Source organism: Copadichromis virginalis, linkage group LG2 (genome assembly GCF_057382275.1).
Source record: "Copadichromis virginalis isolate Kocher_CV1m ecotype Utaka linkage group LG2, C_Virginalis_male_GT1.1, whole genome shotgun sequence".
Classification (NCBI taxonomy): Eukaryota; Metazoa; Chordata; class Actinopteri; order Cichliformes; family Cichlidae; genus Copadichromis; species Copadichromis virginalis.
The window spans coordinates 11379313-11392246 of record NC_140619.1 but is presented as its reverse complement, the minus strand read 5'-3'; the positions used below and the strand labels follow the sequence as shown (position 1 = coordinate 11392246).

General features: G+C 42.3%; 1 pseudogene; it reads left to right on the top strand.

Moving 5' to 3' along the window:
* The first annotated feature begins 898 nt into the window (after positions 1-898).
* LOC146717044 (uncharacterized) lies at positions 899-1722 on the top strand (annotated as a pseudogene).
* The last annotated feature ends 11212 nt before the right edge of the window (positions 1723-12934 follow it).

Below are 12934 nucleotides of genomic sequence, written 5' to 3'. Positions count from 1 at the left end.
CATCATACACATGCAACAAGACAAAGTACGTATAAAATTCAGTAAATGAAAGAACAAGATAGCATAAAACACCGGGGTTGAGAAGGTGAGCGACTTGTTGAAAAACAGAAGTTGTATATGCAAGCCTTTAATGTTAACTCTTATAAATATGTTCAGGTTAACTAAACATAACTTGTGAAGGGCACGTATGTTTTAAAATTTCATATTGTTATCTGGCTGTGCCGTTACCATGGTAACATGGACGCCATGGCACAAATTACTTGGTGGAACTTATCTTACTTATACCTTACTTCACGAAATAGTTTTTAGTAACGTGGTATATAAATATCTACTACTACTACTATACTAATACTACTACAGCAACAGTAAATTAATAAGAAAGAAACTGACAAAGTAGCTTTTGACAGTGATCATGAACAGTGATTAAGAACTCTCTTTCTAATACATTTGCAAACTGTTTAATTACCAATTGTTGGCTAGGCTTAAATAATACTAAATCTATAACCAAAATAACTAAAGATACTTTGAATCTACCAACACAACACTGACCGAACCCTATCTTTTGCTGAAGCATTAGCATGAATTCCTTCCTGCTGCAGAGTACAAATAAATAATATATTTATAAATGTGCGGTAGTGTGACTTCCTAGAATAAAACTAGAAACTCGATTTCATTAATAGCATTTCTCTAATGTTTTATGTCTGCAGGTGGATAAGGCAGTGCTGTCCATCTGTGAGGCGTAGGAGGAACTTCATCAGGCCAAAATGGTAATGTTATATATAAATTGTCAGTGCAACCATGGTTTGGGAACAGAGAGACAACTAAAATTAGACAATAAATTTCAAACATATTCAGAACATTGATATTTTGGAATCTATATAATTCATTTACATTTCTTATGGAATATGCGTGTTTGGTCTTGTCTTGTTTGCCTTTAGAGTCAAGCAACCAACTTTCCCCATCAAATTCAGGAAATCCACAGAACCCCCGACATGTGTGAATTTGCAGGATGAAGGTTGTTGATGATCTTTTGGCTGTATTTATGGACAGTAACATAATGAAGGTGACTTTAAAGATGAACTTTGTAAATGAAAATCCTGTTGATGATGCTGGGGTGTCAAGGGAGGTTTACACTGCATTTTGGGAGCAATTTTTGGAAGGTGTGAAGGTGAAAATGAACTGAGGCCAGACTTTTGTGAGGCAGGATGGCAAGCATGGATGGGGTCCCACTTCCTACCACCGACGAACAACATGCAGCCTGCCATTGAAACAATGGTTCATAAGGCCATTCTCCAAGAGCCAAAGTATATAATGGATTGCTTCTCCACACCCATGGCACGTCTGCAGCTGAAACTGTCTGGCAAGGAAAATTTGTTGTCTCTGTTTGAGACAAAGAAGGCCACAGGCAAAAGAGTAGTGCAGCTATTTAAAACAGCAAAATTGATGCTGTCTCAGGCAGAACAGACAACCTTTAACCATCTTCAGCGTTATGTCAAAAACGCTGATGAAACAAAAGCTGAAAAAATCCTGCGCTTCTGCACTGGATCTTCTGTCATCTGTGTTGACAAAATTTTGGTGTGCTTTAATGCTGAAACTGGGCTCAACAGAAGGCCTGTTGCTCATACCTGTGGAGCCACCCTTGAAGCTCCATGCACTTACAGTTCTTATCCTGAATTTCTTTACTTTTTTTTCCGCCCTCACCCAACATGGAGACAGACATAAATAGACACTGTACCCACAATCACACTCCCCAAGCGTACTCTATACCCCAGGTCTAGGTACCCTTGCTCCTGGAGGGGGAAACTGCACCCAGACCCAGGCAGTGTTACCCTCTTCCCTGGGGTGGAGAGAAGCAGACCGTCCCGAGGAGGCCCCACATTCCAGACCCCAGTCGGACGGCCAACTCCTCTGTTTAAACTTGTTATCGGATTTAATATTTCTTGAACAATCAAGATTGTAGCCCAGGATTTCACACTGGATTAAATAATATATGTAGTTAATTAGAAAATATTGCTACATTTTTTGTTACAGATTATGCATTTCTACTGTCTATGCTTCTCTGTAATTAAAGTGCTTGGGAACACAGGCAGTCTATACACAGATATTGTCACTATGCTTTTCTGTCAGTTCCAGTTTTGTTGTCTGTGCTACATAGTCAGAAAAAAAAATAAATTGAAAACATTTCAGTTTGTCTTGTACTTCAAAAACGCATATCATTCTTACAGAAGTGGTGAGTGTTGCCAAAACAGCATTTGAATGAACTTGCTCTTCATCAACAGGACAGGTGGGTACAGAGAATTTAACATCCAGCTGATAAAATCAGCTTCAGGTAGATTAATTATCTGAAATAATAATATTTTTAGACTGAGAAACTTGAGTTTACAAAAATGTCAAAGTGGCCCGGGCCCCCCTCAGGTTCTGATGCCCCTTAGTACAATTTTGTGTAGCCTGCCAGTGTGACAGTTCACGTTATAGTATATATAAAGCAACAAAGCAAAACAGAACTTCTCTTCAATTTTAACCTATATTCTAGCCAACATAGATAACTAAATATTTCAGTCATTAACAGCTGGTGTCAATAAATGCTAACTCAGTTTAAAAATATTGATTATTACAAAATACTCAACATAAACCACCTTTATCTGAGTAAATACTGTACATTAAAACTCCTAATACATTAAATAAAATAACAATAATAAAAATTTCGACATCAGTTTTTCCTCTTAAAAATATAAGGCAGAAACTGGCCTTCTCTTTCAGCCAGTTACTTAGACAAACTAGCCTGTTCACATTTTCAGAGCTCAAGGCAGCTCTCTTTTTTGTTACTATGTGACATGTGATGTCTGCAGGACAGACAACTGTGGGTGGCTCCCTGCTCGATTGGACCACCACTGCAGCGGACAGTCTTTCTCGCTGTTGGTGGATTCTGTTCTGTACAAACTCAGGGCCCTGTTACACAGGGCTTCCTCGTCTGAATCAGAGTCTGAAGACAATGAAGAGAGGAGGAGGCTCTTTGTCTTTGCTGGCTCCTTTGTGGTGGCATCTTTACACTGTTCCTGCAGCAGGGCCTCAAAGCTGGTCCAAAACTCTTCTTGCTCTCCCCTTAAAAGACACTTTATATCCTTAAAGCGTGGGTCAAGCACAGTATCTATCTTGAAACACTGATGGTTGAGTGTACATTGGGATAGGTCCTTTGTGAAGACAGTCTTAAATTTCACCATGTAGTTTGAGTCATCACCTCCATGGTGTCATGCAGGTGGCAGAAAGCAGGTAAAACCACTGAACATGAGACGTATGTCTCACCTCCAAGAAGCTCAGTCACAAACCTGTAGTAGACAGTTCAAGAAAGGAATTATTAATCTATACAATATGTCAGGGGTAGACATTTGTTCAAAACACAAGTAAGAGAAATGAGACAACTGCAGACCGACTCAGAGTGTAATTAGAAAACGTGCGCACGGGTGAATGCCTCTGAGAAGACACACACACCGAGCACAGGCTCGCTTGCTTTATTTATAAGGCAAAAATGGGTTACATAGTACTTCCTCTTTTAACAGATGTTGAAGAGAGGTTAAACATTAAATCAGCTTATCTGATCTTTCACACACTGGGATAAGAATACAGAAGTATATCATGCTTTATCTGACATCACAGACACTGAAGTAAAGAATGCATCATTATATCATGCTGTCAAACATCTCAGACACTGAGGTAAGGAATACATCATGTTTTCCTTTAACAATAGACTTGGTTAGGTGATTCTTCAACAATAGGCTTGGTTATGTGAAAATATATGAACACACAAAATATAAGGCATACTTGGTTAAAATATAAGGCTTACTTGGTTAGAATATAAGGCTTACTTGATTATATTGTATTATAGAGATTTGGTTATAATGTATAATGAAGAAAATCTCTAACACAATAACTATCAACTGTAGAGCTTTTTGAAGAAACAGGAACAATAAGTTAAAAAATTGTTTTATGTACCTGCATGGCTGAAGGACGATCGCCAGCTTTTGGAGTTTTATCAGCTCTGATGGAGTTAAAATGACTAGCTTGTGCCTTTGTTTGTCTAAAGCAGCAAAAACTTCTTCAGTAGAAAAGAAACCATATGCAGCGTTGAATTCCAAGGTGTGGAAACATCCTGTATGAGTAGCTCTGTTGGCCCAGTCTTGTTTGCTCCTGGTGTAGTTCCTCCATATTAGCAGGGCTGTGTTTAAACTGACCCACTATCTTGTGACATTTTGCTAATCCATCACTAAACACTATCAGCAACAGTGACAGTGATGGTTCTTTACAAGATGTGAGAAACACAAGGCATGTGTTGAAATGGGAGGTGTCTTACTGCAGCCACCATGGTTCGTGCACTGTCTGTTCCAATTGTGGTGACCTTATGTTGAATTCTCCATTCCACTGCCACAGAGAGAAACTGGTCAGAGCAGTTTTCGCCATAGTTTCTGGTGTTTGTCTTCTGCACAGTCAGGACTGTAGATTCCATGTCCCATCAGTGACATCAACAATATGTGCAGTGACTCCCATGTAATTAGAATTACTAATTGAGTCCAATGATTGCCAGTAAGAGCCACAAAGTCTGCTTTCTGTAATGCATCTAATTTTGCTTTCTTTTCGGTGTCATAAAGCTGTTGAATTTTACTTGAAATAGTCTTTTGGCACAGCAGTAGGAAAGTTGGATCACCTGACGCTAACTGTAGTACATTTTCTAACCCCCATCTTCTACCACTGATAGTGGTCTACAGTCCAGAGCAATCCATTTGGCCAGAGAATTTGTGAGTTTGCCCGATGTTGATTTACTAATTTTGGTCCTAAAGTCAGTCGTGCCATCAAGATTGGGCTGCTGACACCTTTTTTTGATACTCAAACTGTGACTGCTAGCACTAACAGCTCCCACAGTTTCTGTGCTCGCTGCAACATGTTTTGCATTTAGATGGTACCGTAAGGTTGAAGTGCTTCGGTGGTATGCAAACTCCTTTTTGTACAGTTTGCACAAAACCACGCTTTTATCAAGGCTTCTGTCAGGTAGTCTTTTGAAATGAAATTTGCCTCCAATCAAACCTAGCATCGTGCTTTCTTCTGATTCTTCCATTTTTGTAACACTGATGTGTGCATCAGTGTGATCGCTGTATTGACAAAAGTTCCCCTTTGCTTGGAATGCAAAGAGTGATTAAATGTGTTATTATTATTTTTTGCGTTATTTTTTTCAGATTACTGAATCGCAATTAATCCGTGGGAGTGTCATACATATGAACAGTATTAACAGAGAAAAATATATAAAATGTACAAATATACAAACCAGTGTAAAAAAGTTAATATGTAATAAATAGTGTTATGTATGTACAGTTGGGTTGTTGCACATAGAATTTGGTATTGCACAGTGGTGGTTCATAGAGAAAATGGGAAAAATTGGGTGGGGGGTCTGTGTTATCGCTGCATGTGTGAGTTCAGGGTGGTTATGGCCTTTGGGAAGAAACTGTTTTTGGGTCTGTGGGGTTTTGTGCTGATGCACCTGTAGCGCTTCCCTGAGGGAAGCAGGCTGAACATGTTGAAACCAGGGTGGGAACTGTTATTGATGATGTTTGCTGCTCTGCTGAGGCAGCGGGAGGAATAAATGTCCATCGGGGGGGAGAGGGCAGCCGATGATCTTTTACGACCGCTGAGATGTTCTCTGTCCAGGAGATGTCAGCAGAGATGAGGACACCAAGGAACCAGAATGAGAGAAACCATCTGTCCCACTTTAGATGGAACAGCTGTCATAGAAATCTGGCCAAATTCATTAAAGCACCCAAAATGTGACTATCCAGAGTTGAGATCAGGAGGCAGAGTTGCTGCCTTACACACCTATCTGCATCTTCTCTCCTCTCTCCATCACCCCAAAACCTCACCCGCTTAGTGATGGTGTCTGCTCCCAGAGCATCAAAAAACAAGCTAAAATGAGGCTTCCACTTTGGTGGTTTCATCTCAGCTTTTTGCAGATGATGTGATTCTGTTGGCTTCATCAGGTGGTGGCCTCCAGCTCACACTGGAGTAGTGAACAGCTGAATGTGAAGCAGCACCTATGAGAATTACCACTGAAGCTAAGCTTATATATATATATATATATATATATATATATATATATATATATATATATATATATATATATATATATATATATATATATATATATAAGCATGTATTTGCATTATAGAGGCCACTAGTGCTGACCAAGCTGCCATCTTTCTCTCTTCCCGTCTTTCAATGGCTGCTTCAATTTCAGCTTGAACCTCCAAACCGCAAGTAAGTAATCATTTTTTGTCATCTTTTCTTGCTGTCCCACTGGACTGGACATTAGTTTAGTTTTTTTTAGCTACATCTGGTGAAGTTGTGGTAAAATGCTGGTATTAGCCTATTCGTCATAGCAAGCTAGCCTGAAGCTAATATTTGCTAGATTTAGGGACACCCGCGTCTCTTCAGGAGTTGGAGGCCGGTGTTCTAGGAGCGGATCTCAGGATCTCAACAGGCAGTGTTGGGCAGTAGCATAATGCATGCACTGGCGTTACGTATTTAAAATACAAAATATGAGTAAATGTATCCGTTACAGTTACTGTTCAATAGGTGATATTGAGAATACAGTTAGTTTGTTGAAATAAATGGATTACATGGCGGTATTTTCCTATTTCATATGTTAGGCTATGGTCTCTCTATTTTTGGTAATTCCACGCCGGTGGAAACCCAAACAAAACACGCAATAAGAGCCTCTAAAAATTATTATACAAAAATTATTTAATATGAAGGCAATAGCAGAGTGTTACAGGCATCGCCCTAAACAATGTAGCCTCATGGGCAGTGTAGTCTGTGCTGCAGGGAGAATGGACTGCCATACCCGTTATGTGTCTGTGAGCGAGGGAGGGAGAAAAAGGAAAAGTACGAGCTGTCACGGAGCAGAAACGGGAGCTGGAAGCATGTAAATATAATAATAACCACTAAAGCCAAAAAGAGTGCCTGACGAGCCCAGCTGTAAGTAAGCTGTTAAGACTCGACTGTACATCGTGTTCGTGTTTTCCTCCGAAACATTAAGCAGCCTTTCAACGCCTCTCTCTGTCTCTCGCTAGCAAACTTTTTTCTTTTCAATATATACATGTCGACATACACATTTGAACTTGAAACTTGAAACTTGCCAGTTACCTCTTCACCTTAACATATTATAGTTTATTTCACCACAAAATCACGAAACCTCTCAGGTATCTTTTTAGCCCTCTGTGATCTACTTGATCTCTCTGGCCTCTAGGAGCCCTCTTGTGGTGTTGGAGTGAAGGTGTCAGTCTTTGTGGGTGTTTCACCTTCCTCCCTTTCAGGTATTGTATTTTGTTCGTAGTGTCCTTCTCTGGTCTCATTTGTCTCGTATTTCTTCACGTGTTGTATTCCGGTGATAGCGAGCTCCTGTTGGTGATTCAATAATGACTTGGTTTCCAGTTCTGCTTGCAACTTTGTGTGGTGTTGCGTTGAATGGTGTTGTAAACTTGTCTACTTTGTCTTGTTGAACCAGCACTGTGTCTCCCGTGTCAACTTTCGAATACTCAGCTCCCCTTCGTTCATCAGCAGAAATCTTTGATTTTCCTTTCTGTTCAGCGTCTCTGTCACGCACATCCAACTCCATTGTTTTTGCCTCACTGATGTTCGGTAACTTTCCTCTCATTTTGCGGTTGAACAGGAGTTCTGCTGGACTTTTGCCCATGGTTGGATGCTCAATGCTGCGATACACTGTTACATATTTTCTTAGCTCTCGCTTCCAGTCAAGTCCTTCGGCTTGTGCAAGCCTGATTCTTTTCATCAATGATGCATTTTGACGTTCCGCTTCTCCATTTGCTTGAGCCCATTTTGGTGTAGTTCTTATATGTTTGATTCCATTAGTTTCACAATATTCTCTGAACAGCTCAGATTTGAACTGTGGGCCGTTATCAGATTTGATGGTAACTGGTAGCCCATGTCTGCTAAATATACAGTCAATAGAGTCAATGACTTTTTCAGCAGTTGTAGATGACATTACATCATACTCATAGTACCGACTGTAGTAATCTATCAGTACAAGTATTGAGTAATTCGAAGGTAGTGGTCCCAGTAAGTCTACCGCCACATCTCGCCATGGTCCATCCGGTAAAAGTGTGTTTCTCAGTGGTTCAGGTGGATCTGGTCTGGCTACTATTTGACATCCGTGACAAGCTTTATAAAAATTTTCTGCAGCTTTGTCCATCCCTGGTCACCAAACTTTTGTTCTGAGATGCTGTTTGGTTCCAACAATTCCTAAATGTCCTTCATGAGCTAGGGAAAGTGCTTGAGCTCTGAGTCTGTGAAGGTTCTCAGTCATCCAGGTCATCGTAGTCAAAGGAGCTTGCAAAGAAAAGCGTCTGGACTTCTTTAAGTTACTTGAAGACGTTTCACCTCTCATCCGAGAAGCTTCTTCAGTTCTAAGGTCAAATGGTGGAGAGTCCCAGATATAAACCTAGTGGGAGTATCCCTCCACAGAGGGGCAAAAGGACCGCCTGATGATCCTCTAATCGCCTGAGCCAAGGTGTGAAACTGGGTGTGGGTCCCAATCAGCCAGAGTTTCGGGTGAGTTCATTGTGAAACCTGGCCCCACCTTATCATGCGAATTCCTGGGATCAGATGGCCCAGGATGTGAGTGGGCGTTAAGGCGTCTGGGAAGGGATCTCAAAACTGGATTATAGATGGCAGAGAGTTGGTGTCGTAAACCACCGCCTCTGTTCAAAGATGGTCGCTCACAGTGGACATAGATGGCTTCTTTCACTCCTCTTTCAAACCATCTGTCCTCTCTGTCCAAAATGTGAACATTGGCATCCTCGAAAGAGTGTCCTTTATCCTTAAGATGCAGATGGACTGCTGAGTCTTGTCCTGTGGAGGTGGCTCTTCTGTGTTGTGCCATGCGCTTGTGAAGTGGCTGTTTGGTCTCTCCAATGTAGAGGTCTGGGCATTCCTCGCTGCACTGTACAGCATACACCACATTGTTAAGTTTGTGTTTTGGCGTTTTGTCTTTCGGGTGAACCAGTTTTTGTCTGAGCGTGTTGCTGGGTCTGAAATACACTGGGATGTCGTGCTTGGAGAAAACTCTCCTGAGTTTTTCTGATACACCGGCTACATAGGGGATGACAATGTTGTTGCGTCTGTCTTTCTTATCCTCCCTCACTGGTGTCTGATCTTCTTTTCTGTGCCTCTTTGCTGACTTTAAGAACGCCCATTTAGGGAGACCCCGTGTCCGGCGACGCTTATCACCGCCATCTGCTCCTCCACGCGTTCACAATGTGAAGCCACCTCCAACGTGCGAGTTAGGGTTAAGCCTGGACCCTCCTCAAGCAGCTTTCTCCGTACGTATTCAGAAGTGCATTTACTCAGGATAGCGTCCCGTATCTGGTTATCATTGTCACCTTGAAAGTCACAGTCTTTTGCAGCTCGCCTTAAACGTGTACAAAATTGTTGCACAGTCTCACCTGGTGTTTGGGACAATTTGTGGAAAAGTTTGGCGTGCGTATGCTGCATTCACTTGAGGAACAAAATAAGTGTTGAGAGCAGTCACCGCAGCGGTGTAATCCTTCGCCTCTCCCATCTGTGGTAGAGTGGAGAAGACGTCCTGCACGTCCTGTCCGGCCAAGTGCAGTAGAAGAGCGCGTTTCCGCTGTCTGATCGCGTCTGTAGCATTATCCGTCAAAATAAGACCTTTCCCATCAGCAAACAACTCGAAGGATGTTAACCACCGTGTCTCGGTCCAAGCGTAGCTGGATCAGTGTAGCAGGCGAACGGTTGAATACCCGACTTTTCCATGTTAGCCCACAAGTTTTCGCTAACACCGTGCCGCCGCTGGGTCTACTTCTCACAAAAACAAATCCAGGTCCATGTCATCCTCGTCGCCATTGTTGTGTGCCCACCTTATTACTAAATTAGGCCGAGCACTCTGAATTAAATCAGGACATAAAGCATGGTCTTTATCTTGCTTTATTGAATACTGTTGATCTGACAACTAGCCACTTAACGGGGCCTCCTTCGGACAACCACAATCCGGTTCAAAAGTCATCCCATTAAGACATAGCCATATCTCAGTACATGACAGCATCAAATAATGCAAAGCGCAGCGGTGGAATGACATCAGTCTTAGATGTAGCACAGCAGAATGGATTCAGTCTAAAAATGGCAATCAAAGAAACGGGCAGCAGTATTGACCGTAAGGAGGTTTACGATCTACTTTGTCAGCAGTATCCGCGTCTGTAGAGTAGATTCCCTAAAAATTCTTTTCAGGAAGCACTGAAATACAGGAAGGAGACCTTTGGAAAGAGCCGACAGTCTTTTACTGAAATTCGCAGTGTTATGTTGCTGCTTGAACTGAGCGAGTCAGTTTGTCTCATAACTGGTTCCTTCATAAAGCAAGGCACAGGCTTTGTGCTATTTGACAACTTTGTCTTGACCAACGCCCACTTATTCGACTACTGGGTTAAATCAAACACACCTAACTGGCGTGAATTTGTAAACCTTAATAATTCTTGTATTTTTGAGAAGTTATCATGTTTCTGGTAAGTTACAATATTTCTGCTAAGTTCTGCTATGCTATTGTATTTCTGCCAAGTATTGTGTTTCCTCTAAGATATTGCAGTTCTGCTAAGTTATTACATTTTAGCAAAGTTCCTTTGCTTCTGCAAAGTTTGTACAATTTCTGCAACTTTTCAGCTTTTTCGGCTAGTTTTAGCAGACAGCTTCCGCTTTAGAGCATCCACACAGCATTTTCGCAGGAAATGCAAATTTTTCTAGTTGCATTTCTGCTAAGTTATTAAATTTTTGTTAACTTGATATGGTTCTGCAAAGTTATTAAAATTTCAACACCTTTTCAAATACAGACTTTGATTTCTTCAGCTTCTTTAGCTATTTTCAGCTGTTTTCAGCAGACAGCTTCAGTGTGTTACAGCATTCACACAGCATTTTCGCAGGTAATGCAGATTTTTCCAGTTATTATTTTTCTTCCACCTGAAATTATGAACCGAAGCTTTCCGACAACCCTCACATATGTTACACCATTTCGTGCAGCTCAATCGGGAATCGTGTGCTATGACTTTTGGTAGGGATTCGTCGCTCGGCTTACCCAAAATTCTCCAAAAAAGACCCCATTTTTCCCCATTCATTTCGATGGGAAAGGCCCGAAAAAAGGCGCCAACTCAGGCCACTTTGAATGCCTACCGCTCGGCCATACTTTGTCGCAGAAATATCATTTAAACTTTATACTGGTCACAAGACTTTGGACTTTTATTGACCGAATCCATGTTGCGATATATTTTATGGTTGTTTCACAAGAACAGTTTAAGTTTTAGGAAAATTGAGATTTTTCACAGAATGTTCGCGCCACTGTCAACTGCCATAAAACCAGATTGTGGAGAATAATTAGAAAAATTTGTCTTTCCCTTCCTGTCCCACCCAAACCGTTTGCCCTACATCTATAATTTATACATCAAAACGTAGCTATCGTTGTCTTCTTTCATCCAGAGGCTTCCTCATTGAGATCAGATTCACGGTTTTCTCACAAATGCCATCAAAGTACAGCCTCCTCCTCTCTGTCCCCCATAGTGCGCATGCGCCAACCAGCGTGCAGCCTGTTACAGTCGCTCCTGCTTTTCTCTTAGTTTAGCTCTTTTTTCTTACGTATTCTTTTTTTTTTCTGACTTGTATTTTCCTCCGTTTTCTATCTCTTACTCAATCATGTGGATTGAGAGAGTTTTTGTTCTTCTGGTGGCCGTGGAACTGTTACTTTTATCATGGAACGGGACCGCGGCACATCTCCTACACGCACGGACTGTTTACTCCAGAGATCAGCTGATCGCCCTGATGCCGGCCGGCTCGCTGGCCAGGCCCGCAGAAGTGCCCGCAGAAGTACCAGCTGAAATTTGGAGGAAAACACATCGGGGATGCAGAGGTCAAGGACAGAAGAGAAGAAAAAAGGTGACGGTGAGACAGCGGAGGCTCGAAGCGAGGAGGAGGTTTAAACCGTGTCTGCCGTCTATCGTGATGGGAAATGTGCGATCGTTGGCAAGTAAAATCGACGAGCTCTCAGCACTGGTACGGAGTCAGAGGGAATACCGAGAGTGTAGCCTGATGTGTTTCACCGAATCATGGCTGCACCAGGTCATTCCCGATGAGAATGCTTCCGTGGAAGGCTTCCACACTGTTCGGGCGGACAGGGACAGCATCGCTAGCGGTAAGCGTAAAGGAGGTGGGCTTGCTGTTTTAGTTAACAACCGGTGGTGTAACCCTGCCAACATAACAATCAAAGAAAGGATTTGTTGCCCGGACACTGAACTGTGTGCTGTTGGACTCAGGCCGTATTATTTACCCAGGGAATTCTCTCACGTCATCTTGGTGGCTGTTTATGTTCCCCCCTCTGCTAACCCCACAGCTGCATGTGACACTATCCACTCTGCCATAGCTCGGCTACAGACTCAGCACCCGAGTGCCTTTATTGTGATCTCGGGTGACTTCAACCATGTATCACTGGCCAATACACTACCAACATTCAAACAATATGTGGACTGTCCCACCAGGGGAGAGAAAACTTTAGACTTACTGTATGCTAACGTCAAGGATGCATACAGCTCCTCCTCCCTCCCCCCACTTGGTAGGTCAGATCATAACCTGATTCACCTCACCCCCCGCTATGTGCCAATTGTGAGGAGGGAACCTGTGACCACCAGGACTGTTAGGAGGTGGTCAGAGGAGGCAATAGCGGAACTACAGGGCTGTTTCGAGGTGACCGACTGGGAAACACTCTGTGAGCCTCACGCCGAGGGCATCAATGGGCTTACTGAGTGTATCACAGACTACATAACTTTCTGCACCGACTCCATTGTTCCAGCTCAGACTGTTCATTGTTACCCAAATAACAAGC